The sequence below is a fragment of the Marmota flaviventris genome, chromosome 1 (assembly GCF_047511675.1).
Source record: "Marmota flaviventris isolate mMarFla1 chromosome 1, mMarFla1.hap1, whole genome shotgun sequence".
Lineage (NCBI taxonomy): Eukaryota > Metazoa > Chordata > Mammalia > Rodentia > Sciuridae > Marmota > Marmota flaviventris.
The window spans coordinates 15,495,884-15,522,185 of NC_092498.1; the positions used below are offsets into that span (position 1 = coordinate 15,495,884).

At 48.2% G+C, this 26,302-nt stretch overlaps 1 protein-coding gene and 1 pseudogene across 2 annotated transcripts in view; both read left to right on the forward strand.

The window, feature by feature from the left end:
* Positions 1 to 26,302, forward strand: part of Hipk2 (homeodomain interacting protein kinase 2) — a 245,985-nt gene that overhangs the window by 212,598 nt on the left and 7,085 nt on the right. The window lies entirely within an intron of this gene.
* On the forward strand, positions 17,585 to 18,256 carry LOC114105626 (mediator of RNA polymerase II transcription subunit 28 pseudogene; annotated as a pseudogene).

Consider the following 26,302-nt stretch of genomic DNA (forward strand, 5'->3'; position numbering starts at 1 on the left):
ACAGAAAGGATCCATGGGGAAAGGGCATAAATTCTTGTTGAATCAGTCTCCTTTAAAGAGCTTTTCTGGAAACCCCAGTGACTTCCACTTACTTCCCACTGACCACTTCTTTCTTCATGGAAATCTGAAGAGTATGGTGTAGCTGAAGCAACTACCAGCCTCAATAAGGCATGAGTTCTGTTGGGAAGAAGAGGACATCAGATCACATGTGCAGGCAGTCAGTGTGTCCCCACCCACCCACTTTTTCTCTCTGTTGTCATTACTTGTTCCCCAACCAGTTGGTCATCTGTGTGTGGCAGGGAATGCGCTTAGGCAGTACCTCTTTGAACACCAGGATAAGGTTTCAAACTTCGTCATATAGGCACAAGGAAACATTGAAGATATTGACCAGGGAAAGGTCATGATCATAATTTTAGCAAAATTCACCTCCGTAACTGATGCCAGGTGCCTTGGCTGCAGTGGCTCAGTGAAGAGGCTGTTGCAATAAAGAGTTGAGATCAAAAGGAATCCCTGGGGCAAATTAGCAAAGCAAATTAGCAGAGCACCACAGTGGGCTGACCTCAGAGGCATCCAGCATCCATCAAAGGCAGGGACTAAGCCCCCAGGGTCTCCATGAACCCCCCCCCATGGGCTGCCCTGCTCCCCTCCCAAGGCTTCCTGGGGCTCCTTCCCCAAAACTCTGAGCACCCAAGTCCTTATGTCAGGGTCTGAGGAAACCCAAACTAAGACAGGGACCCTGAGGGTGCCTTAATTAGAGACCCATGAAGGGGCTGCTGCGGTCCTGGAAGAGATATTCACAGTAATAGATGCGGCAGGGCTGAGGACACGACCCGACCTCCTGCCTCCAGGCCCTGGGAGGCACGGGGCTTAACACTCCCCCTCCAGGACGGTGGAGGCTAGGGCTGCCCCCCCAGGACCGGCAGGGGCAGCTGCTTGTTGGCAGGGGATCGGTTCCATCCCACAGGGAGTAGCAGGTGCTAGCCCTCCCCTATCCAATTCCCCAGATCCAGAGATTGCTGCTCTGAACACCTGAAGTCCCCAGGGAAGACCCTCATCAATGTCACACATGGTAGGACCGTCACACATTGATCAGGGTGCTCGAGCAGAATTGCGGTGAGCTTAAGATACAGAGGTCTGGGGCTATTTCAAACCCACCCTGGCCAGCACTCCTCTCTGTCCCCTGGGTCAGGGCTTTTATTGTTTCCTAACCAATTGTCTGTCCCTATCTCTAGATGGCTTTGTCCCAGGGAACCCTACGTACCCTGTATCTCAGGATATTGACTCAGTCTCCTTTTCCTAGAGTCATGTAATCAGTAAGAATCCTGACCCACAAACACAAATGGCGGGGCATTCACTTTTCTTCTTTTAAATCAACCAAATTGTAACTTCAGGTCACCACCCCACTGGGGTGAAAGGAAACTCCATCTCAACTTTTTAAAAATGTTTTTTCATTGAGCTAGAATTGACGTACTATGCAATTTATCATTTTCAAGTCTACAAGTCAGTGTCCTTAATACATTCCCAGTGGTGTGCCACCACCATCACCGATTCTGGAACATTCTTGCAGTCTTGAAAGGAAGCCTCAGATGCATCACGCAGTCGCTGCCCCCTGGCCTTCCCCCAGGCCCTGGCCACACACTCTGTTTTCCATCTTCTAGAATTTCCTACCAATGGACTCCTACAACCTGTGGTCTCTGACTGGCTCCGGGTCATCCAAGTCATTGCCTCTCTCAGTCCTTCATTTCTTTCCTTCTCAGCCAGTATCAAGGGCCTGTCATTCTTCCAAGTTGCTTCTGAACCCCCAAGGCTATGAGGGAAGGCCAGCCATGTCCCGGCTGTCAGCGGTTGTCCCTTGAAGCTCAACTGTTCCTGATTCCCAGCTTTCACAAGACATGGGGTTTTGCTGGTGGTAGAACCAGAGTCCTTGCTCTCCTGGCCACCCTGCCACTGGCCACCTCCAAGAAACTGTCACAGAGTGGTGGGTAGGCCTCACTACTTGAGGAGCCCCCCAGACCTCCCGACCCTTCCCACTCGCCTCTCCTCTAAGACTCTCTCCCTTCCCCTCCCTCTCTAGGACTCCCCCATAGTCCCTTTGGCAGCCTTAGATTTTTAGTAATGATCAGGCTCATTCTCAGGCTGCACCACCAAAACCTTTTAGGTGAGCTGGGCATGGGCATGGACCTGTACTCCTGGCTACTGGGGAGGCTGAGGCAGGAGGATCACAAGTTTGAGGCCAGCCTCAGCAACTTATTGAGACCCTATCTCAACATAAAATGAGAAGGGCAGGGGACAGAACACTTCTCAGTGGCAGAACACTTGTCTAGCATGCACAAGGCCCTGGGTTCAATTCCTTGTACTGAAAAAAATTTTTTTTAATTAAATTTTAAATTATTTTAAGCAAGGAGGTACACAGCCTGTGAAATTGCTGATAATAAAGAAACATAGACAAATAAAACTTTTATTTCGGTAGATTATCCTGCCGCCTGCCAGAGTTTGCTGGTGAAACCTGATCCTTTGTCTTTCCCCTTGGGCCCGAGCATTTCTGGAATGTTGGTGTTTACAGGACCCTAGAGGCCACAGATTTGCCAAATCCAAATCTCCAAGGACGGAAAGGACTGGATCCACAGGAGGGAGTACAGCCCACCAGCTGGGGCTATAGAGGACCCTCCACTCAGGCCACAGGGCCCTTACCAAGTGGGTACCGTGCTTCTCTGGCACCAAGCCCTTCCCAGTTTTCCAAATGATCTGGGCAGCTGAGATGCTATGTCACAATTTTTAATGCCAATGAACGATTCGTATTTTGAATATAAAACACTGCATAAAGAAAAAATACCTGCAGGATCGACTCAGCCCCAGGGCTTCCTGTTCACAATTTCTGATTTAAGCAATACATTCAATGTCAGGGTGTCAGGGACCCTATATCGCACAAATGTCACAAGCCCTCTAGGAAAATGGTCACTGCAGACCCTGAAGACAAATCCCTCCTAATCAGGAAGGGCCTCACTTTCTCCTATCTGGAAAAGAACTTCCTTCCTCACTGTTGATTATGTGAGCACAAGTTGCAGGGGGTCGTGGTGATGAGGAGGTGGGACCGGGAGGACATGGGGAGGAACACCTGCACATGGTGAGGACCTAGCTGTACATAGGTGCAGGTGCCCTGGACTGGAGAAGCCACGTCCTCTTCCTCCAGGGTGGGCACACATCAGAAGCCAGCGAAGTCCCCTAGGATCTGCCCCAGGCCACCCCTGCCTTCTCCACACTTCCGTGGAATGCCAAGGAGGTCGGGGTCAGGAACAGACCAGTCACAACAACAACACACAATAAGAAACTCCCCAGTGTCCATAAGTTAACCAAGCAAATCAGGCAAAACCAAGACAAGAAGAATATGAAGCATGGGTAGCAGAAGATGTTTCATGACTTGGTTGTGTGGGTGCACTCTCCTGTACAGGGTCTATTTGGGGTTGTTAACAATCATATCCTCCACAGTTGGGAGAATAGAGAGCTGTTGGTCACAGGGCACAAATTTCACTTAGAAGAAAAGGAAATATTCTGAGATCTATTGCATAGCATAGTGACTATGGTCTGTTTGATTTGGGGTTTGTTTATTTTTTGGTTTTGGTACTGGGACCTGAACCCAGGGGCCCTGTACTACTTAGCTACATCCCCAGCCCTTTTTATTTTTTATTTCAAAACAGGGTCTCTAAGTTGCCCAGGCTGTTCTCAAACTTGCAATCCTCCTGCCTCAGCCTCCCGAGTTTCTGAGATTAGGCACATGCCACAGAATCTGGCTGTGATTACAGTCAATAATAATGTATTGTGTATTTCAAAATTACTAACAGCATAAGTTTCACCACAAAAAAATAAGCATTTGAGTTGATGGACATGCTAATTAGCTTGATCATTTCACATTGTGTATGTATGTTTATATATATCTTATAACATCTCTTTGTACCCCATAAATATATATGTCTATCATCTGTCAATTTATAATTTTAAAAAGCTTTTTAGAGCCAGGCACGATAATGCAGGCCTGTGTCCTAGCAACTTAGGAAGCTGAGGAAGATGGATCTCAAGTTCAAGGTCAGCCCTGGCAACTTAGGGAGGCTCTGTCTCAAAATAAAATAAAAAGGGTTGGGGATGTAGCTCAGTGGTACAGTGTTTGCCTAGCACAGGTGAGACCCTGGGTTCAATCCCAGTAGCAAAAAAATAATTTTTCTAAAATAATCAAAGAAACATTGTTTGACTCCACCACTCCACCTGGGGCCATAGGGTCTTCAAAGTCCTCCTTTCCTGGGTTGAGGCAGACACTGTTCTCTTTAGGGAACAGGAAATGCATCCTTTGGTGGGGGAAATGCCTCTCCACTGGGACAAGCCCTCACCCCTGGAGAGTTTTCCAGACTGTGGCTCATGCGCCAGAACAAATCTCCCTCCTATGAGGACCGTGCCTCTGTTCTGTCCTTCTCTGCCACAGATTCCCTGTGATGTGACTCTCCCCAGCTCATTCCTGCCGCCCTCCTCCCAGGCCAGGTGATGACGCACAATCCTCATGCTTTGCCCAACACTGACCCACAGCCTCCGCGTGCCACCTAAGTAGTGCACACGAAAAGACTGTCCGGGGTGGAAAGTGGGGGACAGCCGAAAGACTAGCCCAGGAGGTCTTCAGATCCAGAGCCAGCTATGATGTCACCCATTGTATTGTGGCCCAGGGAACGAGCCTGGTTCTGTGGGTTCCTGGCCATGAGCACATGGCGAGGATTTGAAGCAGCAGATAATTTCACAAGGTCAAAGCTTTCCCTCAGCAGCTCCAGAGGTTGTCCTCCACAAGGAGGAGCGTCCCTGGGAGTCAAAGGATGTGGGAGTGAGGAGAGGCCTCCGGAGGGGGAGGAGCACCGTCGAGGAGCACTCCCGTCTGCACCTGGTGTCAGAGGCACCACTCCAGACTCCCCACTTCCCCTGGGGCGCAGGGCCTGGAGATCCCCAGGGCGGGTAGCAAGCCCCAGCCTTTGTAGACCAGAGGCCACTTTCTCTGACAGCCCATTTCCCTTAGGATTTCAGGAGCTTCCAGGGTACTTGCTTCTGGTCAATACCATGCAACAAGTTCTGGGCAAGGGGACGGTCTTTGATTCTAGGACCCATCCTGGAAATTCCCATTTTTTTGCAATAGGCATCAGCGCTCTGTCCAACTCCGGTACGTCCCCATAGTGGTCTCCAGGGCACTGGTGAGAAGCGCTTAGAAGAAGCAGACAGGATCAGCCATCACAGAGCACCCAGCACTGGATGGGAGACATCAGTGTGACCCAGATGGCCCAGGTCACACCGATAGCACTGACACCTGCTAACTTTGTCACTGGCTTCATCACGGTTTATCTTTTTAACTCCCCCCTTGCCTTCATTCCTCAACTTTAAAACAGCACCTACTCCACGGGGTATTGAAAGAAGTCGATGGAGTCTCACTAATATGTAGAAGACGGCATAACAAAATGCTAGTCACTATTATTCCCCAGGCTTCCAACCTTGCCTCCCCCTCTTTTGATACTGGAGGTTTGATTTAATCCATGGGTGCTTAACCACTGAGCCACATCCCCAGCCCTTTTTATTTTTTATTTAGAGACAGGGCCTCTCTAACTTGAGACTGGCCTTGAACTTGGGTTCCTCCTGCTTCAGCCTCCAGTTACCAGGATTGGCTGGCATGGGTGCCACCATGCCCGCCGGCCTTATCGCTTGCTCTGCCCTCCGCCTCCCCACCTTTGCTCACAGTAACTTCAGGTTGCTGCAGATAACTCAGCTTTCCTGACACGGCCTCCCCCGGGGTTCAGTCACATTGGATTGCAGGCCAAAGACAGAAAGGGCCTCTCTTCCTTCTGTGCGGGCCTTTTGTAAGCTGTGGTAGAATCCACCTGGCATGAAATTCACCGCCCCAGCCCTTTCTAAGTGCACCGTTCAGTGGTGTTGAGCACATTCCCTGTACGACCAGCACTACCACCCGTCTCCCAAACTCTGACTTTGCAAAACCGAAGCTCTGCACCCATTAAGCATGTCCCTAGCTCCCAGCCCTGGCACCCACCATTCTACTTTCTGTCTCAAGGAAGCTGACTACTCTACATTCTACCTGTATATAAATGGAGTGATAGAGCCTCTGTCCTTCTGTGACCACCTTATTTCACTGACGATAATGTCCTCGGGGTTCACGTAGCATGTGTCAGAATGCCGTTTAGGTTTGTTTCTTTTGTGTGGGACTTTACTGTAAAATGGAAAGAAGATAAGTCCCCATTAGGTAAACATCTTGCCTGAGAGGCAGCAATTTAATCAGTTCTCTCAGCACCATGTGTCATGCATGAACCACTCACTTGCTAGTCAAGAGTAGAAGGTCTTCATCTTGCCTTGACTCGGCTAATTCTATATTTTCAGGCCAACTGCAATCCCCCATTCTTTTTTTGGTGTGTGGGGGGGTTACTGGAAATTGAACTCAGGGGCACTCCATCACTGAGCCACATCCCCAGTCCTATTTTGTATTTTATTTAGAGACAGGGTCTCACTGAGTTGCTTAGTGCCTCACTTTTGCTGAGGCTGGCTTTGAATCCGAGATCCTCCTGCCTCAGCCTCCTGAATTGCTGGGATTACAGGTGTGCACCACTGTGCCTGGGCCCCATTCTGTTTTTCTTTCTTTCTGTTTTTCTTTCTTTCTTTCTTTCTTTCTTTCTTCCTTCCTTCCTTCCTTCCTTCCTTCCTTTCTTTCTTTTTTTAGTTGTAGATGTACACAATACCTTTATTTTATTTATTTATTTTTATGTAGTGCTGAGGATCAAACCCAGGGCCTCACACAGACTAGGCAAGTGCTCTACATCTGCGCCACAGCCCCAGCCCTGGCCCCCGTCCTTGATGCCACCTTCTGTTCTTGGGATGCTTTCCAGAGTAAGCAACAGAAGCCCCGCCCACATTAGCTCAGCCGAGAATCATCATCTTGACTCCTGTAACTGAGGGTTCCGGGTGGAGAGCTGGAGAGGGAGGCTCAAGCTGCCCCAGCCAGACTCCAGCTCTCCTCAGGAGCACCAGCTCCCTCCACAGGCTGCCTGGTCCTCTGTGCTGGCTCCATTGTCAGACTCCACCCAGTAGAGACAGGGTCTCCTACCTCACTGAGGCTGGCCTTGAACTTGCGATCCTCCTGTCTCAGCCTCTGCACTTGCTGGAATTGCAGGCACACACCACTGCAGCCGGCTCACAGAATGTATTCCATACTCTACTGACAGTGGAAACACAATTGTTGTACAGGTCTACTTTCCCAACATCATAAAGTCTCAAGTGGAAACACCTCAGTAAGCAGTTATCTGTACACAGTGGAATAGTACAACTGGTTTTGAAAACAAGGCACCTGTGTATGTACGGGCTGGGAACAATCCTCAAGATAAAATAAGTTAGAAGAAAAGAGAGTGCAGAAGCGTGTGTCCTGCGTGTGCCCAGGTTGCGTCTACCAAGAGGCATGTGCATGTGTGTTTGGTCATGTGCTCCTATAGGCTTGGAGACATGGGGTGGAATGAAGACTCATTTGTTTTCTATCCTTCTAAATGTTTCACAGCGTACCTGTGCATTTTCATGAAATTAACTAACCAAAACCCACTTAAAAGCTTCATTGAAAATATCTAGGTTAGAATTTTTGCTTCACAGAAGATGGAGAAGACCATTAGGTGCCCAGCATCTGTGACCTGGAAGAGATTTTGATGGAGGGGCAAAGGGCCTGTGGTAGCAAGGCCCAGGGGTCCAGAGCTGTGTCTGCAGACACAAAGCAGTCGCCCGCCATGATTGTTTGGGACAAGAGACAAATTCCATGGGAAACGGGAACTTGGGGCTCAACTGGGAGAGCTCAAGGCTGAGGATTATTTTCCTTTTCTGGAAACTTAGAGAGGGCCAACCTCTGGGTGGGCCTGGATTGGAGTCCTTGGAGGACCTCAGAGCAGCTATAAGCCCACTTAGGTCCCTCTTGGCCTAGTCCCAAAGCTGTCTCAGAAGATCTTGATATCACTTGGCCATTAACACCACTCCCTGTTTGTTATTGACGGGAGGTGATCAATGTTTATGCCTAGCTATTGCATGGCAGATCCCTGCAATATCCTGCGACGTGTCAGATGAACTCCTTGGCACTGTGCTGGCTTCAGGATGGCACTGCTCCTGCAGGCTAAGCCATCATAGGTTCTGTTGGGTCTCAGAGCACCTGCCTACAACTTTACCCTGTTGGTTCAGCTCTGATCTGTCAACCAGGAACTTCAGGCCACCTTCTCAGATACCCCATTCCCCAAAGTTTCATGAAAACCAAGCCGGCAGGGCTCAAAGATCCCTTCTTCCTTTGACAAATTCGTTCAGCAATTGCTGAGCATCAACTACCCACCATGCCCCGTGCTTGGCCCTGGGAAGACAGAGGTGAAGGAAGCCCCAGTTCCAATCATAGCTCGGTCTCCTGGTGGATTCTTCTTTCCTTTAAAAGTTCTTGACTGACAGAGCACCAGGCCTCTCATCACAAAATGCCCTGGGGACCCACTCTATGAATGAGAGGGGACCTATGGTTAGCATTTCCAAAACCTGCAGTCAAGAAAAGCTAGACCTCGCCAGGCATGGTGACATACGCCTGTAATCCCAGCAGCTCGGGAAGCTGAAGCAGGAGGATCACAAGTTCAAAGCCAGCCTCAGCAACTTAGTGAGGCCCTAAGCAATTTAGCAAGATCCTCTCTTAAAATAAGGACTAGGGATGAGGCTCAGTGGTTAAGTGCTCCTGGGTTCAATCTCTGGTATCAAAAGAGACGGACAAGGAGAAGAAAAGCCAGTCCTCACCAAAAGATTGACTTTGGGGTGAGAACAATGCCTTCAGTAATGATCCTGCCAGAAACCACGGCCAATGCATTAGCCCTCTCCCTGGAGGGAAACAGGAACCCGCCAGTGACTGTAAACAACTCACATCAGGGAGGACAAAACCCAAATCTAATAGGATGGGTTTCTTCTAAGACAACAGAAATAAACACAGATTTTCTTATTATGAAACTAATACATAAATAGGCTGTTTTCATGTAAACACATAAATTTTAAAAATTGCTTTGCTTTAGAATTTAGAATACTAGTTAGGTGCCTCTGAGCACTTTTTAATATATGTAAATAAATACAAAAAATTTTTTACCAAAGTGGGATTATTCTCTGCAACTTCCTTCTTGCGTCACTTCATGTAGCTCTGTCACATGTCTTACGTGGAATTTCACAGTAAGGAGTTACCCCAACTAGCATTACTTCATTATTCTCCTGTTGGAGGACATTGGAATTGTTTCTGATTTTTCTCTAGTACCCAATGCTGTGGTGAACATCCTGGCACAACTTTTGTGCCCTTGTGGAAGAATTTTTGTGGAAGAAATTGCTAGAAGTGAAAGAGGTTCTCTGAAATGCTTGAACTTGATTTTGAGGTGAAGAACTCGGTAGAAGCCAACCTTCTGCAGACCGAGAGGCGTAAATAATACACACAATCAATTATTCATGGTAGACTGCCAAAGGGCACACTTCTTGCCGCTGGGCTGCCTGCTCAGAAGTGTTCCTATCACTGTTTTCTCATTAGAACAGGAAATCTGCAGAGAAAATCCTTGGCTTAGTGATCCCTGCCCCTACCAATAGGAACTTGTGAAGGCTTTTGATGGGAACATCAGGATTGATTACAGAAAGAACACACCTTTGAGGGCCATGTGTGTGGATACTGTTGGTCTGAGCTAGGAGCTGGCTGTGGCTGTTCTGAGAGAACAGCGCCCCCAAGAGGCCCTCGGATGTCTGTACCTGTCCTCGCACAGACCAGGAGGATCCAGCTTAGACAATAAGCTGTGGGTCAATTTCCCACTTGTTCTTAAACTCACCCAGCAAATATTTGCTGTTTAAACCTCTTAAATAATGGATGACACAATAAGCCTCTGGGTGAGGCTTAGTGATGTGTTCCTTGTTCTGCGACCAAAGGCTCAGATAGCGGATGGTGAGTTCGCAGGCTCCACTTCTCACTGTGTCCCCGCATTCCTGAATCCCCAGAGATGCTTCTAAAGTGACAGCAACTGGCACAGTCGTTTGATAAGTGCTCATGAGATAAGAAGTAAAGCGTAAAGCACGAGTAGAGGTGGAACAGGCACAGAATGACTCAGGCCTGGATTTTTAAAGAAGTAACTCAAAAGCCAAATCAACATCCCTGCCTTTCAAGATTTCTCAGCTTTCAGCCTTTTGCTATTTCAGAACAGATACTTCTTTGTTATGGGGCTGTCCTGTGCACTGTAGGCTGCTGAGCAGTATCTCTGGTGTCTACCCACTAGGTGCCTGTAGCAAACCCCACTCCCATTTGCAACAACCAAAACTGTCTCTAGTCCTTAGCACCACATAATAAATAAATAAATAAGTAAGTAAATAAATAAATAGAAATGAAGATATTAAAAAAAAAAACTGTCTCTAGAACCATTGCCATATTGGAATGTTTGGAGATTGCAGAAGGTCTTGAGCTTCCTGGAGGCCAAGCAGCTGCTGTGGGCTCTGCCTCCAATCCTAGGAACCATTTTGGAGCTTCAGTGATTATTATGCGGCGTTTTCCCTCATTCAGGTCAGAAGCCTGGATTCCAATATCATGGGGCAGGGGGAGGAGCCAGCAGGAAAGGGGAAGGGCTGGGGAAGGAGCCCACACCAGGAGCATCACTGGAGCAGTGTGTGACAGTTGGCAACCCCAGCAGGAAACTGGAAGCCCCAGGCTGCCCTGCCCACGCAGATTAAGGGAGGGAGACCATGAACCCAGAAGAGAGGGCCAGGTTAGAGAATTGCAGCCATCTTCATGCATTTCACAAACACTGTGAGCATCTGCCCTTGGGGCTCATACTATAGTGGGAGGAGAGAGTAGGCAATAAACAGATCAGGTGGAAGAGGTTTGGGTCAGCTATTTTGCTGCTGTGACTAAAGGACCCAACCAGCACAATTGTATGGGGAGGAAGAGATTATTTGAGGGCTCACAGTTTCAGAGGTCTTAGACCATAAAAGGCCAGCTCCATTCCTCAGGGCTGGAGGTGAGGCTGAACATTATGGGGGGAAAGTGTAGCAGAGGAAAGAAGTTCACATGGTGATCAGCAAGCAGAGAGAGAGAGCGCCTCCACTCTCCAGATACAAAGTATACCCCATAGCCACGCCCCCAATGAACCACTTCCTCCAGCCACACCCACCTGCCTCCAGTTACCACTCAGTTCATCCTCATCAGGTGATTAATTTACTGATTAGGTTAAGGCTATAACCCAATCATTTCTTCTCCAGACTTTCTTGTATTCTCTGAGAGGTGAGCTATTGGGGGACACCTCCCATCCAAACTATAACAGAAGGTAAACAGAAAAAGCAATGATTGTGGGGAGGTCCTTTTAGATGGGGAGGTCAGGTTCTGTCACTTCTCTGGATGACTTTCAACCTGAAAGAGACCACCAAGCACCTTAGTGAGCTCTGGATCCCCTGAGTCTTACACAGTCTTTGCATAGAATAGCACAAACTAATTTCAGCACTAGCTGGGCTATTCATTTTCCACATGAACTTGAGTCCTACTCTAAGTCCCAGTTTCCTCAGCTACCTTATGGAATTGTTTCAAGGTGAAATGAAATAATATACATTTAATCCAAATATTGTGGGTTAAATGTAAGGGACTGCTATAGTTTGGGTCTGAAGTGTCCCTCAAAGGCCTATGTGTTAAAGGCTTGGTCCCCAGTGTGGGCACTATTGGGAGGTAGTGGGACTTTTAAGAGGTGGAGCCTAATGGGAGGAAGTTAGGTCATTGGGGATCTGCCCTTGAAGGGGATATTGGAACTCTGGCTCTTCCCTGTCTTTCTCTTTGCTTTGCCATGAGGTGAGCAATTTTGCTCCACTCCACAGGCCTACCATGATGTTCTGCCATACTCCCGAAAGCAATCAACTCAGCCAACCATGGACTGAAACCTCTGAAACCATGAATTAAAATAAACCCTTTTTTTTTTTTTTTGTACTGGGCTTGAATCCACATGCACTATACCACTGAGTTACAACCCCAGCCCTTTAAATTTTCTATTTTTCAGACAAGGTCTCAATAAGGTGCCTGGGCTGGCCTCAAAGTTACATCTTCCTGCCTCAACCTCCTGAGTCACTATGGTATTTTGCCATAATGACGAAAAGCTGACTAAGTCAGGAGCAAATATGAGAAAACTGTGTGTAGGCTGCTACTTTCTAAATAGGCCCAGACATTAGTTAACATGGGACAAGAGAAATATGAGCTTAGTTTTTTTTTTTTTTCCTCATAAAAAGTCTATGATTCACTGGGCGCATGGCCCACGCCTGTAATCCCAGCAGCTGGGAGCCTGAAGCAGGAGGATTGTGAGTTCACAGCCAGCCTCAGCAACTTAGCTACGCCCTAAGCAACTCAGTGAAAAAAAACGGCTGGAGATGTGGCTCAGTGGTGGAGCACCCCTGGGTTCAATCCTCAGTACAAAAAAAAAAAAACAACAACTCTGTGATTCAATTAAGTAGGTATCCAAAATTGTAAGATAAGCACTGCCTCCTACGAACTAAAACTATTTTCATCCAGGTGCCTGTGGCGCATACCTGTAATCCAAGTGATTCCAGAGACTCGGGGAGGAGGTTTAAAAGTTTGAGGCCAGCCTCAGCAACTTAGCAAGACCCTGTTTCAAAATAAATTTTAAAGGGGGAGGGGGGACCACACTGGAGATATAGCTTGTGGTAGAGTGCCCTTGGGTTCAACCCACAGCACTGAAAAATAAATTTTTTTTCCATTTTGAATTGGGAAAGAATATAGCCTTTAATTATTTTATTTTCCCTGGTTTAGCCTTGGAAACAATCTTCATCCTTTTGGTCAAAGGCACCTAGACTCTGGAGTCATGGACAGATGCCAAGAAATTTGTGCGAAGCAGGTTCATGGGGCAGAATGAATTCAGTTAGGCTTCCAAACACCAGCAGAGCCATCTGATGGTGATGATGATGATGATGATGATGATGATGATGATGATGATGTACTTTTAATTATTTCTCAGTGCACTCTACTTTTGCCTTTGGATGGCCTGGCTCCTGCTGCCCAGGGGTGGGGCCACCTTGGCAGTGACCTTGAGCCCCAGAGGCCCCCACTCTGCCAGTGAGTGTCCTCTCTCCCTCTGAGACAGCGCTCCCTCTAAAATTGGCCCTCTGAGGGTGAAACAGATTCCAATCCCATGAGTCGACACTTCTCTGCGCACAGCTCCGGGCGCCCCGGGGACCCCAGGTCCCCGAGAGAGCCCTAGGGGGGCCTGGGGGAGCGGTCCTCGTGCCCTCGAGGGGCCCCGCTTCAGAAGGAAGCCCGCGGCTGGCCGCCCCCGCCTGGCCAAGCGGGCCCAGTGACATGCAGCTTTCCCTTTGCACACGGTCGCCCTCTAGTGACAACAAGGACGCACGACTGCGTTCTGACGGGAAGACTTGCGACGCTCTGCCTTGGAAACTTATGGCTTGTGTGGGAAAGCCCTGAGATGGGGATGTGCCTGGCTCTAGACCCTGAGGAGGACATGATTGGTGGCCTTGCGCTGCTCGGTCACTCACCGCCGGGGGCGGCTCCCAGAGCAAGGCTGGTCAGGTCCAAATATTGGAATGGAGCGTGGCAGGGACTGCACCCTGGGACTGTCACGTTCAACAGAGCGCCATCGGGCAGTAGTACTGAGGACATTCCCTTATCTGTTGAGAGGTTGGGGCGACAGTGACTGAAGGTCCTGCTCCTGCCTCAGGGTTTGCACTTCTATTCCAAACTGAGGCCAGGGAGGGCAGAACTCATTGTCGCTGGAACTGGTCCTCACAGCTGCCTCATCCCGAGGGCTCCCTCTTGTCCCAGGCACACACCCAAGGAGGAATGGCACCCTGCACTCAGCAAATATTCAGGCAGGACCAGGGTGGCTCCTTCCTCAGAAGCACCCTCCTTGATTTTTACTAGGGATTTTCTGGCTTTCAGGAGGGAAAGCATCGGACCCCCTGAAGAGAAGAGTGTCTTCCCACAGACTCTACATTTGCGAAGGATAATGACCTCCTTTCTTCCCTGGGCTCCTATACTGGGGACAAGGAGAGAGAGAATGAGCTTGTCTATAAGCCCCGTGGAGAGCTCTGGCTTGGGTGCTGGGATGCCGTGGACCTAGAAGGCGGGGTCCTCAGCACGTCTTACCCACTGTTTGGGGTCTTGGGTGCCATTCTTGGGCCATAGAACCAATTCCCCTTCCATGTGGAGTAGGTACCTTAATAGAAGCAGGTGCAAGCTGGGGACCGAGGAGACACCTGGGGCTGCCACGTGTATTTGCACAAGTTGCCCTCTGCAAAATGGCTCCTGACCCGGGAGTCACTGGGGTGTGGAATTCAGCACTCACCTGACCCACGAAGCTGGCCTCCTGGCAGGAGCTGCGCCTGCTGGGAGTAAGGAGAGCTCTAATCCACCTGCTCTCCTTAAGCAGTGCAAGCCCTGCAGGTGTGGCTGCCTCTGGGGGTTCCCTTTTTCTTCTTTTCATCTGCAGCCCCTGGGCGTATAGTGTGCTCCTGGAACAGGCTTCTGAATGGAGCCTCAGCTCAGGATTCACCGGCCTGTGGGCCACTCCCCTCTGTTCTACCTCAGGGAGAATAGAGGTGTTCAGTCTACTAGCTCGAGGGGCAAGCCTTGTCCAGAGCTTTTGGTTTCCATCAGGGACACTGCTGGGGAATAATGTCGATATTCTTGCAGAAGCCTGGTATCGATTGTAAAAGTTTTCAGACAGTAAATGTGTATTTGCCACCCTCCCGCCAGCACTAGCCTGGTTTCTCAAGGCCAAGTTTGAACAGCCAGGCTTGTTTCTCTTGCTTGAAAAATACTTCAGCTACGCAAGCCCACCTCTGGACTGGAAGGTCATTACAGTCCCAGTCGACAAAGACTAAGGTGGGAGGCAAAGGTAGGCATAAGGGTTCTCCATCTGGTCTGCATAGTTTAGCGTATTTGGATGCTCTAACTGGGACAGTGATATGTTTCCTATCAAAGGACTATATAAATCCATTTGCTTCCCCAGGCAACTGCAGTAAGTACCACAAACTAAGGGGCTTAAACAGTGAAGCCTCATTGTCTCACAGTTCTGGAGGCTGGAAGTCTGAGGTCAAGGTGTTGGCTAGGTTGTTTCTTCTGAGAACCATGAGGGAGAATGTTCCAGTAACTTCTGGTGATATCTGGCAATCTTTGCTTTTTGTTGGTTTATAGATGCATAATCCCAATATCTGCCATCATCTTCACCTGCATTCTTGTATGTGTCTGTGCCTAAATGTCCCCTTTACATAAGGACCCAGTTATGTTAGAGTCTCACCTTACCCTAATAAGCTCACCTCAACTAATTACATCTGCATCAATCTGATTTTCAAACAAGGTCACATTCTGAGGTACTGACAGTTAGGGCTTCAACACTGCATTTGAGATGGGCAAAGACACAATTTAACTCGTTGTTCTTTTTTTTTTTTTTTTTTAATGGTACTGGGGATTAAACCCAGGGATGCTTCACCACTGAGCCACATCCCCAGTTCTTTTTATTTTTATGTCTCACTAACCTGAAGCTGGCCTTGAATTTGAGATTATCTTGCCTCAGCCTCCTGTGTCACATTCATTACAAGTGTGTGCCGGGGTAACCAACTAAAACACAATTTAACTCTTTTTTTTTTTTTTTGTACTAGGATTGAACCCAGGTGCGCTTAACCACTGAGCCACATCCCCAGCCTTTTATTGCATTTTATTTAGAGACAGGATCTCACTGAGTTGCTTAGGGCCTTGCTAGGTTGTTGAGGCTAGCTTTGAATTTGCAATCTTCCCGCCTCAGCCTCCTGAGCCACTGGGATTACAGGTGTGCACCACCATGCCCAGCACAACTTAATTCTTATTAATAAGATATCCAGATAAGGTGGCACTAAACCCCTCATCAGCTCCCTATTGTCATGGTGACTGGAGCAGTTAGAGGAAAATGTTCAACTTGTCAAACCTACAAGAAACTTTCCCTTGTGGGTCAGATTTAGAATTATGATAATGTCTGACCCCAGGCAATCAGTAAAATCTCTAAGACAGATGAACAGTCAAACACAGGTCCATAGAAGGCTGGCAGACCCAGGCAGCATGAGTGTCAGAACCCTATGGAGGGGGTCTCTCTGGCTTTTGAAATAAGCTTGATCAATCATCATTATGAAGCTGTCTTTAAAGTGAACGATCACTTCGACGTCCCTCTTAGTCCATGTGTCTTGCTTGCAGAAATGCCATCATCCTGGCTCAAAATCCCAGGATTTGATTCTCCAGCTCCAGCCTGGCACACCTGCTGTCTGAGTCAAGGTGTTCAAATCTGGTCACAGATAAAAGTCATCCATAATTTCAGTTTGGGGCTCTGATGAGACAGGTGGAAAATAACCTCCAAGGGCCTGTGAAAGCTTCCCGGGCAAAAATGCAACAGAACCCATGAGCCTGCTGGTTAGAGCCTCTGCCTGTGAGCTGGGGGCCTTGTATTGCTGTTCATGGGTATGCCTCAGGGAACTGGGGACCCCCTAAACTGAAAAGCTGGGAAGTGTGTGTTTGTGTTACTAGAGTGTTCTCAATTTTCACTGATATCTCAAAGGAATCTATACATTAACCAGTAGGAATTGTTACCTTAAACTCTCATTCCCAACAAGCCTTTATGGTAAAATGATAAACTCAATGCCCCCTAAAATATAGAAAGCTTATCCTATAACTGGAATGATTAGTAAAAAGAGCAAAACCTTTAAACTTGACACTGGATAATCTCCCAAACTGGGCCTTGAAATTCCAGTCAAGGTCTTGTATTTGGCTCCTGTGATCACAGAATGGCATATGATGTGGTCTCCCTGGGGCTTTGAGTCTCTAGTGGGTTCCCATTAATAAAAACGTCTACTTCCTTATGGAGAAGGATGGATGTGATGGATTCCATGGACTTGGTCCCAAGACTGTTAGGGCTGGTAGACTCATCCATCAGATTTTTGCCTCAATAGAGAATTTTGTTCACTTCAGCCAGAGGAGGGTGAGGGCCAACAACTTCCACTTGGCTGACAGAGTCACAGTGTTAATAACCAGGGCATCACACACACACTACCCCCCCTCTCTCTCTCATTTTCCCTGTTGTCCACCACTCTCCCATTAAAATATTTCTGCCTACTTCGAATGCAGCAAAGGAGAACTTTGCATGCTGAAAAACTAAACAGGTATTTGGAGCATGTGTGGCAACATAATCTGGGTAACATTCAAGCAACAATATCTCCAGTAGAAAAAAAGTTTTCAGTCTACATTATAAAAACGACAGCTAGACTTTGATATTTATAGAAATAAACTAGGAAATGTTGTCAAACAGTTCCATTTTGTTCATCTGTTGCAGGGCTGGGGATTGAACCCAAGGCCTTGTGCACACCAGGCAGGTACTTCACTGCTGAGCTCCGCCCCCAACCCCTAGTGTAAACTATTTCTTTCTTTCTTTTTTCTTTTTTGTATTTGTTGATAGACCTTTATTTTATTTATTTATACGCAGTGCTGAGAATCAAACCCAGCGCCTCACACATACCAGGCATGTGTGCTACCCCTGAGCCCCAGCCCCAGCCCCTGGACTATTTCTTAATAGATTTCCTTGAGGCCACCCCAGACCTGGCCGCTCCGCTGGGTGGTGTGTTCTCCGGGCAGCCATGGGGGCTCCCTACAACCCCCGCCGGGACTCCAGGGCCAGGCTTTGCTTCTTCAGGTGCACCGAGAGCTTCTAGCAGCACCTTGGTGGACGAGTAGGAATCGGCTTTCGAGGCTTGCTTTGCTTTGAGTCAGGATTATGTCAATGACACCGATCACGAAGAAATTCTAACAGGTGTTGATCAGTGTATCCAGAAGTTTCTGAATATTGCAAGATAGACAGAATGCTTTTTTCTAAAAAAAAAAAAAAAAGATTGCAGTTATCTGTCCAGAAACCAGAGCAAGTTATCCAAGGGGACGTCTCAGAACTAAGGCAGGAGTTGCAGAGGAGAGATGCGCTGGTGCAGAAGCACTCGACGCATCGGCAGCAGGTGCAGGAGGACATCAATGTGCAGCACAAAAAGCAGCCGAAGTCCCCCAGGGCCCCTTGCCTACCTGGAGCAGGTGCCTGCCAACATCCCTGCGCCTCTGAAGCAGACCTGCGAGAGGTCTGGCCTACAAGGTAGCCTGCTGCAGACAGTTCCTCCAGATCTCTCTGTGTGGACGTGGCATTTAGAATAACTATTCGCCAGAGAATGAATTAGTGTTGATTTTATTTCCACCTAAAAGTTTCCTCAATTTTTATGAGCTGTTTAATTACTTGAGTACTTTATAGAATGTTCGATAAACAAAGTGAGCTTTCCTTTTGTTTTGACTGTAGCAAAGTTTAGACTATTAGTTTGCCACAGATTTTTTTCTTGTTTTTAAAATTTTATATAGTGTATAGATAGTTTTTTCCAGTTATTAATTTGTTATGATCTGAGGGGGGAAATTAAGTACCCCTAGAATCAGGGGAGAAGTAATTTGGTTTTAGGCGTTTTGCGATTACTACACATTCGTGGTAATAGAGAAAAATATGTACATTTGCTGTCTCGAGACTTTGAACTACCTCAAGGAGAGGAATCTAATGCAACGTTTGTAATGCTTCCATAGTGCTGAGGGCCACAGCGGAGTCGGGATGACGCATGGCATTTTTGCCAGAATGGAGTGATTGAGAGGTGACTGATGATGGTTATGTTAAGCTGTGTATTCAATTGTATATTAGACCCCTGCTGTCTGCCTTGGCCTGCTACTACTTTGGAGTTCTTGTGGGGCTTCCTAGGGAGTTCGAGTTGGTTGGGGAAGTGCTGGAGGAGGGATTTCCAGTTGGTGTGTGGTGTGTCCAGGAGAAGGCCGCATGCGTGGCGTTAGCGGGAGTGTGGAGAATAAAGGAATTCCTGTTTTGAACCTACAAGGCTGTGTGGCGGCTCGGTTATTTTGTGCCCAGCCAGACTGTGACACCGTAGCAGTACAGAGTGCAGATAGTTTGTAAATATAAATCAGAAAAAAGGATTCAAGTATGCTAGGTTAGCATAGTAATATCGCAGTAGATCCTTGAGTTGATGCTGCCTTTGGTCTGGGTGAGTGGATGTGTTGTGCGGTGTTTGCTGTCTTGAGGGAGCTGTATTGGGAGCACTCATGCAGGAAGCCTCGCAGTAATGAACCAGTGTGAGTGACAGCAGACCCAGTCTCCCTAGCGTGACAGCTGGGACATAAGTGATGGACAAGGGGTCAAAGCTTGGTCTGATTCTTTTTGAGTTTTGTTTTGTTTGCTTGTGTTTTTGTTTTACTTTCTGGAGAAAAGGCAGTTTACATGAAGGAAGGTTCTTGCTCAATGGATTTGATTCCAGGAGCCTAGAGCCTTGGCGGGGAGGTGACCTGCAGAGTGATCCTGTGGATCCTCTGTGGGGAAGGTATGCTGCCCTCTTGTCAGAAGAGGTTTTCTTTTCTCTGTTTTATGCGACTCTTGGATTATATCCCTCAGCCAGAACGAACACTCCTCTGTCTTCTGAATAGTCAGTAGGTCTGTGGCTGTGTCTTGGTTCATTTTGTCCTTTCCAACCCTGCAGATCCCTCCCTCCCCATGGGCCTCGATGTCCACTCATGTTCTGGTGTGGCCTGGATGCCACCTAATCCTCAAAGCCTCCACTCCATTCCAGGGCACAGGGCTTTTATTCCTTCCACTGTCTTGTGGCTTAGTGAATGGTGTCTTTTTCTGTGCCCCTTGCTGCACTGTATGCTCATGGGAAACAGGCATTACTCCCCTGGAACATACAGGAACATGTATTTTATACTCACTTTGTGTATACATATTACTCATTTTGTTTGTGAGCTGTGAGGATGATACTTGGCTTGTGGACCTGTGACCTGTGATGACTAGCTTGAGGTCAGCGTATCTCCCCTTGGTTGGAACGAATAGGTCAAAACTTTAAAGTTATTTTTTACTCATAAGAGTTTTAACCTGGTCATCATGCTAGTTAAAAACTCTGATTGGTAGCTTTAGGTTTCTTGATTAAAAACTTAATAATGCCCAACGTGATGGCACACACCTGTAATCCAGTGACTTGGGAGGCTGAGGCAGGAGGATTGAGAGTTCAAAGCCAGCCTCAGCAAAAGCAGGAGCTAAGCAACTCAGTGAGACCCTGTCTCTAAATAAAATACAAAATAGGGCTGGGGATGTGGCTCAGTGGTTGAGTGTCCCTGAGTTGAATCCCTGGTGTTCCCTCCCCCGCACCCCTCCCCAAAATAAACTAAGTTTGAGGCAGTCTTTCAATGATAAAAGTGTTTTTGCTGAAAAGATCAGAAACTGTTCTACTTGGTGCTTAATGAAAATATTTTGAATAAATGTATATACAAGTTATTGCCATTTCTTTATATTAATTCAGAAGTTATCTGTCAAATAAGTAATGATTTTTCAATATTGTCAAAAAATATATATTTCCTTCACAGCAAAGGCATTCCATAACTTCCGCATCAGACATCCATTCTTCACTAGCTGTTGGATTTGGGAGCAGGGTGTGGAGGCTCTCTGGAGTCCAGTATGGCTGATGTGGGTGTCCCTGATGAGTCACAGAGGTCATGTGACACTCTTTCACTTAGGCAAGTCCTTGAGTGTTTGGGGCCCTTTCAATACCTGGACAGGTCTCAGGAAGCATGTCCACCTGTCCTGGAGGTGGGCAGAGGAGACCGAGAACAGGTGGAAGAGGCAGAAAGTGAGCCATCACACAACCAGGACAGAACTGAGATGGACGAGGCCACGAGCAGGCAGGAGAGTCCACCCTGGGACAGGCAGAGGCACCTCGGTTCTGAGAGGGCCAAGTCCAAAGCCCAAGGAAGTCCGGGAAGATGAACCCCAGGCATCTTGGGAGCTGTTGAGGCCTTAAATCTGAGTCTGACCTTTTCTCCCCAGCAGCCCGGGGCCACCTGCATCTTCCAACCCTGCTCTCTAGTCCTGCATCCGGCCTTGCTGGAGTAACCCAACTTCCAGGGAGAACCAATCTTTTAGAACCAGGTGCAACCAGAGTCTTCTGGGTTTGAAATGAACTCATTCTCTTTGTCCCCACTGATCTCTCCACAGTCTGGCCTAGACCAGGTAATCAGGTCTCGCCAGGAGACCCCCTCCCTTTCCCCACAGTCTAGTCTCCCAGTGGTGTCCAGGTCTAGGCTCCTGAAAAGGGACCCTTGACCAGGCTTCTGGGACCCAGCCAGTGCGTGCAATTTGTCTCTGCTCTGAATGACACCTTTGGACCTGAGTGACTCCATATCCCTGCTCCTGACAGCACAGAAGAGATACCCAACACATGGGCAGAAATAACCTGGTTTAAAATCAGCCAACTGTGGGGTCAATCCCCAGCGCTAAAAATAAATACCTAAATAAATTTAGTCTGTTGTCAAAAACCTGCCTTTGAATACCATCCACTTCCCCTTGGCCCCTCAGATGGGGTCCTGCCTGGTGGGTCTCGAACCTTCTGTTTTCCAGTGGTCTCAGTGAGTGGCCTCACCACCAGGTCCTTCAGCTATCCTGATAGCTGAACATAGAGGAGGAGCGGTCACACTGACAGTACCTCCCCCACCTGTATGAACAGTCCTGTACTCTGGTCCCTGTGTGATCTGGTAGCCATCCACTTAGTTTTTGAGTAAGAGCTGGGATATATCCAGGTTCAGCTACTACTATGTCTGGGGACTGTCATCCCACAGGTCCCCCTCGCGTTCTTAGAATCCATCCCTTTACCTTAGGGAATAGCTTTGGAGACAAACTCTTCATCAGCTGAGTCCTGTCAATTTTCCCTTAGAGGGACAGAGTTCCTAATGGTCAGTAATGGGCCCTAAGGGGCTTCTGGACATTCAGGTACAACAAATATCACCTTTATTTATTCCCCTAAGTCATATTCATCCAATTCTGATGAAGGCATATGAAAATTCCACTATGAACTCATTTCCAGGAACCCCTCTGTCCAGAGAGTTAATGAAAATATTTTGAATAAACAAGAACCCCAGGGCTCCTCAGTGACCTGAAAGAGGCCGCTCACTCTTGTGTCATGGTTGCCCATTTGCTTCTTCTGTCTGATGCAGGTGCACTTCCAAAGAGCAGTCTTCTCTTTAGGGCTCAAGACCTTCCCCTTCAAGTGTGGACACAGACAGCCCTCATCCCTACGTCTGTCCCCACCCAGCCTCCTCTCCCCTTGGGCTCTTTTGGAGACTGAGTGCAGGACCTTCCTCCCCCAAACCTCCTGTATTATTATTTTATGAGTCTAGGCTTTTAGAAACAAATCAACTCACCCCAGGAACTAGGCACACTTTCAGTTTTTAGGCCCCAAAGTTCAACTGCTTTCTCAAGAGAAGGAAGCAGAAAGTATCTCTTGTGGGGCTTAATATGTTTACAGGAAAGGCAGATGGTGGGGGTGGGGCAGGAACCAAGGGGGCTGACATTGGGGCCAAGCTTCCAATTCAAGCTGAAGACCTCAGCAGGACCGAGATGAAAAGTGAGACCCAGGACTCCAGCAAAGATAGGCAGAAGAGCCCTGCCGGGGGTGAGACAGGAAAGCCAAGAGACTTGTCAGCACCTGCTTCTCAGGGCGGTTGGGCCCACCTCTCCCAAAGGGACTTGGCAGCAGTGGGGTGGGCAGGCAGGGGCCCCCACATCTCAGGAAACTGGAATATCTGGTGTTTGCTTCTGGGCCAGTGCTGGAAAAACTTGCTGACCTTGTATCTGAGAGATCTTCGCTTATAGTCCACCCTTTTCTCTACCATCACACCACCTCTTATTCCTGCAAATGACTGCTTCTTGCTTTTATAATTAATTACCACCTTTGTCCCGAAATACATATTCTCCAACTGCTACTTATCTGATTAGACTCCGGATTTCCACCTTGAGTTGTGACCCCTGGCTGATGCACTCATAGCCCTTCTGTCAGATCTTTGCAGGCCCCATGGGATTTGGGAGCTACTCTCTTCTTAAAGACTCCTGGGCCAGAAAGTCTCATCCACCATGGCTGGTTCAGCTCAGAGGGGAAGAGCATCCCTGAATCCCCAAATCTGTCTCCTCCCTTTGCTGTCTTAGACTCTGGCACCGGGTCTCCTCCCCAGCCTGCTGGGAAAGGCTTCCACAACCTGCCCCATGTTCCTCTGGCCAGCTGCGCTCCTTTCCTTCCCCTGGGTCTCCTGGCCCTTCCACTTGCCCCCATCCAGGTCTTCCAAGTGCTGAGCCTCAAATCCAGAGAGATCAGTGACATCTGAGGCATTAATCCACAAGAGAGTAGGGCTGCTCCAATATCACTGAGTCAGAGCTGTCCGTTCCACCCATCAGTTTGTCCTATAAGGGCCGAGTTAAGAATTCTGGGAGGTGGAGCTCCCAAGGAGGGAGGACCTTTGTTCCTACATGCAGGTGACTCAGGGAGAGGTTTTTCCTTCCACATTATGGCTCTTCTCCAAGTCTCCTGCAGGGAGTTTGTGTACATTCAGCCGGAACTTTCTCCCAGGCCCAGTGCTGCCTCACCTACACACGGGATGGAAAGCCACATTCTGTCTCTTCTTGGCCCAGCCTACCTTCAAGTGGATCCTCTATCAAAAAAGAAATGCTTTTGGCTCCCAATTGAGAGTGCATGCCTCATAGACTTACAACAGATAAGGTTGTGGTGGGTGTGGCTGGAGGAATCCAAAAGTGAGACCCAGTAGGCTGAGTAACTAGGTCAGCACCTCCACTGTGCCCTGGCCCGTGACCTTCTGGACCAGACAAGTCAGATTGGGAATGAAATGCCTGGGGAACCAAGAGGACTAGGCAGAGCCACGAAACGGAGAAATGATGTGTTCCAAAGCCAAAGATGTTCCCTGCCATGTTGGCTTTCCCCCTTAGGAGTCATGGGACGCTGGGCATGTTCCTCAACCTCTCTGGATCTTTATCCTCACCTGTAACAAGAGGAAATGTTAAGGACGTCTTTGTCCACTTTGTTGCTATGACAAAAAACTGGACAACTGATAGTTTATAAAGAAGTGTATTTGGCTTGGGGTTCTAGAAGCTGGGAACTCCAAGAGCAGGGCGCAGGCATCCGCTTCGCATCTGGTGAAGGCCTTCTTGCTGCGTCGTAGCATGGCAGAGGGCATCACAAGGCAGGACGGAGCCAGCATGCCAGCGAGAGCTCACTTTTCCAACAAAGCTGCTGCCATGATCACCCACGTCCGTGAGTGGATTCATGCATTCTTGAGGGCAACCCAATCACCCCCCAAAGGACTCACCTCCAAACACCATGAACATAGGAATTGGGGGATTAGCTTACCAAAACGTGAATTTAGAGGTATTATGGTATAGGTATGAGGTGCCCACCCACCAAAGCTCCTATGTAAATTCAGAAATGTTCAGAAGTAAGATGATTAGATTATGAGAGCTGTCACCTAAATCGGTAGATTTTTCCATTCAGTGAATTGATCATTTGAAACCACTACTATCCTGAGTGGTGACCATAGGCAGGTGGGGCATGGCTGGAGGAAGTGGGTCACTGGGGGTTGCACCTTTTAAATTTATATTTTGTCCCTGGTGAGCAGAGTCTCTTGCCCTCCCCTCCCCTCTCATTCTCTCCTCTCTCTCCTTCTCTCTCAGCCACCATGAGCTAAGCAGCTTTCCTCCACCATGCCCTTCGGCCATGATGCTCCGAGTAATGGAGCCTGGTGAGCATGGAATGAACCTCTGCAACTGTGAGCCAAAATAAACCCTTCTTCGTCTAAGGTGTTCCTTTTTTGGGGGGGAGGGGTGCCCAGGGGGGCTTAACCACTGAGCAACATCTCCAAGACTTCTATGTTTTATTTAGAGACAGGGTCTTACTAAGTTGCTTAGGTCCTCGATAAATTGTTGAGGCTGGCTTTGAACTCACAATCCTCCTGCCTTAGCCTCCCAAGCCACTGGGAGTATAGGCGTGCACCACTGCACTGGCCCTAAATTGTTCAAGTATTTGGGGCACAACAATGTGAAGCTGACTAATACAGGGGGACATTCAAATCACAACAAGGGCCTTCATCCTAGAGTTATTGCAAAGAGTAAATGGAAGCCGGGTGCGGTGTGGAACGCCTGTAATCCCAGCCAAAGCTGAGGCAGGAGGATCGTGAGTTCAAAGTCAGCCTCAGCAATGGTGAGGTGCTAAGAAACTAAATGAGACCCTGCCTCTTAATAAAATACAAAATAGTGCTGAGGATGTGGCTCAGTGGCTGAGTGCCCCTGAGTTCAGTCCCCAGTACCCCCCCATAAAAAAAGAGTAAGTGGATATATACCAGAATACAATGCGTGACCCTTGAGAGGATGTAACTAGTGGTAGCCAGGCATAAATGCCCTAGGTTTGATCCCCAGCATGGGGGAAAAAAAAAATCAATATGTGGCCCTTGATGGGGATCTGGTTTGAAAAAAAAGAGAGAGAGAAAGCAATTTAAATCAGTCTCTAGAATATCATCTCGTGTCGTGATACCATCTGTTTCTTTGGTACTAACAAAGGAAAATGCTTGTACTCTTAGGAGATTGTGCTAAAGCTTCAAAGGAAAGACTCTTAGGAAGCTAAGGGAGGAGGATCACCGGTTCAAGGCCAGCCTGGGTGACTTAGCAAGACCTGGTCTCAAAACACAAAATAAAAATGGTCAGGGACGTAGCTCAGTGATACAGCTCCTGGGTTCAATCACCAGTATCAAAAAGAAGGCCAGGGGGTGTGTTTCGTCAGGTCTTGGACTCACAGTCAAAGGGCCCAACAATGAGAGAAAGTGTGTCTGCACGGAAACAGAGAGGAAGAGCAGGTACCATGCTGGACCCGGGGAGGGCATCTATGGGACTGGTGTAAACTCCTTCCATTTTTCTTAATGTTTATAATTTGGGGGAGAAAATAATATGTAGGGCAAGGTACATCAAGCCCCCTGCACAATGCCCTGCTTGGCATTATTTATTTAATAAAAATATTTCAAGCCATGGGGACAACATCAGCCCAGAACCAGGGATGGGCATGGCTGATCTGGGGACACAGAAAGGGCTTCTAAAGGGCCAGACATAAGCATTAAATGATCAACAAACATGTGAAGGTGGTGACAGTTCTGAGTGCTATGAAGACAAGGGATGAGAGACAGGGCACCCGGGGTGGGGTGGGTTGGAGTGTCACACTGACTTGGGAACCCCCTGACCCTCTGAGCAGGTGGCTGTGGGCTGAGGAGGGGCTGTGTCAGGGAGCTGGCTGTGCAGAAACCCCCAACCTGTCCTCATCTGTGTAGCCAGGGGCCCTAGCA